Here is a 3750-nt window from a genome sequence, read left to right as displayed (position 1 = left end):
TGGGTACAAATATTAACGAAGAACACTAAGCAACCAATAAATTGCCACCGATTACAACAAAATCTCCCGCATCACGCCGCTCTAAATGACAGCTCATCCACCAAACATAGAATCGTCTCCGATGCCTCGGCTACAGCCTGTAAGAGGTCTTTATATTACCATTTCCACACGGGTCCGAAATTACAACGTGACAAAAAGGATCTCAAACTTTTCGAAAAATCATGCATCCCCACAATCGAGGATTGAGCATTTCAGATCTTTTGATGCATTTATATCCACAGAAATTAAACAAAGCTGATGCGCATTGTTAGGACTTACCATGATTGTACTCACCAAAATCTCAAAAATAAAAATTGTATTTCCAGAACGAAAAGGTCCTCTGTATTTTTCTGATTAAATTAAAATAATTTTATTCTGTCGTCATCTATTATTTCCAAAATAAAACAATATATTCTTAAAATATTCATCCCCCAATATTTTATACATTTTAGATGGTATTGCAATTAGGCAGGAACTTCCATTTTCTCAGTCCCATGCAAACTGTCAACAGAAATTAGGTAGGTATAAATTTCCATGGCTCTTAAACTGTCAAAGAAAGGTATAAGGTACAGAAATGTTAAGCCCTCAGAGAAATACGCCCAAAACCGCAACCCCTACCCCTGAAGAGGGCTTGGATTCGTTGGCGTCGAGAGGACAGTCTCTTACCTGCACCCTCCAACGACAGCCTCAGTCTGGACGTAGGCGTTCACCATGAGTGTTCATCTTATTGAAGAGGTCTCTCGGTGGCCTATTCTCTACAACACGTCTTGTAAGGAGTACAAGAACGTACAAATGAAGAATCGTGTCTGGTGCGACATAACTAGTAAGCTTTTCGGAAACAGTGACCCCATCTTTAGTAAGTACCTTCATCTCTCACTCCAATTTCTATAACATTCCTTCTAGACCGCGGAATATCCTAATCATAACGTCATAATAACTAGGATCGATTCCGCCTTTGTGATATCAATCACGGCGGATTATAAAAATATCCTCACTAGAGGTTATAACAGCTGGTCCCCACGATACCACGTGGTTTCAAAGCACTTTGTGTATTATTAATTCTTTTTCACAACCTGACTAGAGCTCTCCATAACAGCCAATGATTCAAAGCGCGAAGGTATACTAACGCAAAGAATACTAAAATAATCATGATTTTTAAATCAATACTTCACAATAAACAACAACATCAATACTTAACAATAAACTAAGATTATAAACAATAATTCTTAGTTCCCTCATGGCCACTGAAAGAAAAGGCATGAGCATTCTATCTCAAGTTGGTTTCACGTTTCAACTTCACTAGAGGTTATAACAGCTGGTCCCCCCGAGACCACGTGGTTTCAAAGCACTTCGTGTATTATTAATTTATTACACCAACCACGTGGCTGTGAATTTCCCTTCGCCACTGACCTTCCACAACGCACTTCATTTTTGCCATCCCCACTACACCCGTTTCTATGTGCTGCCTCTCCGTCAAAGTATTTCCTAGTTCGTACAATATTAATATTTTTACTCGGAAAGTAATAATGTTGATTGTTACTTTAAAAATGGAGTTTTTAAATTAAAGAACCGTAAATATTTACATAAGAGATATAACTCCCGTATTTAAAAAAGAAACAATTTTAAAAATCAATTGCTAATTAAAGCTGTAATGCCATAAGTAGTTGTACATAATTCATAAGTAAATTCATTAATTTGTAAAATCAATAACGTATCAGATAGTTTCAAGTCATTCCATTCATTTTATCAGTCACTCCATGCCTGTTGTTTTGCATTCTAATACAAGAGCCGGGAAGAAAAAAAGGCAATTATCTCACCCCAATTTTTGATTACTTTAAAGGAAACCAGGTATAATTAATAGTTAAAATAGATGAGTCTGCCAAGTATAGGCAAGAAAAATAAAGCAAGAAATTTTGCTTTTTAAAAAGCTATATCTCGAGAACTATTGGACGTTTAGGGTTAATTTTTCAAAAAATTTACTCTTCTTTATATAATGTTCTCTCAGATTTTCTAGCGTTGTTGGTAGTTTTTAAGATATAGAGCTCCGAATGAAAAATTAGTTTTGAAACAGCTACCATTTTTTAATCCCCCTTTCTATACTTGACAGACTCATCAATTTTGACTGGTAATTGTACATAGTTTTTATTGAAGTAATCAAAAATTGGGGTAAGATAACTGCCTTTTTTTCTTCCCGGCTCTTGTACTATGAGCTGGCTAAAGTAACAGACCCTATCAGTATACTTGACCTGACTAAACTTATCATAGTAATAATTAAGACTATAAGTGAGTCTAACGGAAACTGGTTTAGACAATTATGTAGAATTCCACAAAGAATCAGAAAGAAATGTACTTCTTTCTAATTCACTAACACTACGATACTGAAGGGCCAGTGGTGTCAGAATTTAAACGTAAACATACCAATTTACTAACCAATAATGTTCTAAACAACATTAAAGTTTTGGTTCATAAAAAAAAAAAAAATCGAATTCTTACCATGAGTCAAAAAATCAAAAATATTCCATAATAACATTAAAACAATTTTCAGTCATTTAAAAATGTGAATCATGTAGAATACAATAATGAAACATTAATGCTTTATTATGTAGCCTTAAATTTTCGGTTCGATTAGAAAACATTACTAAACCAACAATGACATTAAGAATTTCAGAATATATTTTTATGTTACTTACAGGCCAATATCTATAAGGATTAAAAAAAAACTACAGTAAAATCACCATTTATTGTAATTATAATTACTTTTAATCTTAACTCCGATCTTCTCAAAGACTAAAAATTAATTATAAATCTATTCGTTCTTTTTTCTCAATTTTATAAATTGAAGTGGTTATTACAGTTAAAATAAAAAAAATCGTTTCTCTAGTAATAAGAGAATTATAGAATTTGCACAGCATTAAAATGTATTCCTTATTTTCAGTGGAGAAGGTCAAAACTAAGTGGAAGAACCTGCGAGACACTTTTGTCAAGTATTTAAGGAAGATGGATAGGCCCAATTCTAAGCAGTGGAAACATGAAGAACAAATGCGATTTCTTTTGCCTCATATTAAGACAAAGGTAAATAGAATTTTTTGAAATGTATTATCTTAAACCCATCAATGTTCTCCTTATAAATGAAAAAACTTTTTTTTTAGGTACCTATTACTCATTATAACGAGGAATCTTTGGACCTCTCGAAGGAAAAACGGGGCAGTTCTCCCAGTCCAGAGGAATTTCCAAGTGAAAATGTATGCGTTAGATCTTAAATTTTATTCTAAAAGTCTAAAGTAACGGCCCCACTAACACCATTTCAAAACCCTTCCCAATGTAAATTCTCCTCAACACTGCAATTATTTTCAGCAGGAAGTGAACGTAATAAAAACAGAAGAAAACTCTAAGGGAGACATCGAGCTGCCAGTAGAGTCAGACATGGAGGAGTCTCCATCGCGGAGGCAGGCCAACAATCCGAAGAGAAGGAGGAGGGACTCCTTCGACAGTCTGATGGCGGCTGGTGTTCACTTCATGGATAACAGTGGACACCTTTCAGAACAGGTGATTACAGCAGATTCACTATTTCATCTTAAAATTTCATTTTTAGTCAATGAGTCAATTTTTACCTTGAAGAAACGAGTATAATGGAAAGAGTAAGCTGGCAGGAAAAGTGATTTGTTTTTTTTCCTAGCCCCTATAGAAAATTATATTATTGAAATTTTTATA

Source organism: Halyomorpha halys, unplaced genomic scaffold (assembly GCF_000696795.3).
Source record: "Halyomorpha halys isolate HHAL.00 unplaced genomic scaffold, Hhal_1.1 Scaffold186.1, whole genome shotgun sequence".
Taxonomy (NCBI): domain Eukaryota; kingdom Metazoa; phylum Arthropoda; class Insecta; order Hemiptera; family Pentatomidae; genus Halyomorpha; species Halyomorpha halys.
The sequence above is the reverse complement of the archived record's forward strand: the minus strand, read 5'-3'. Positions refer to the sequence as shown.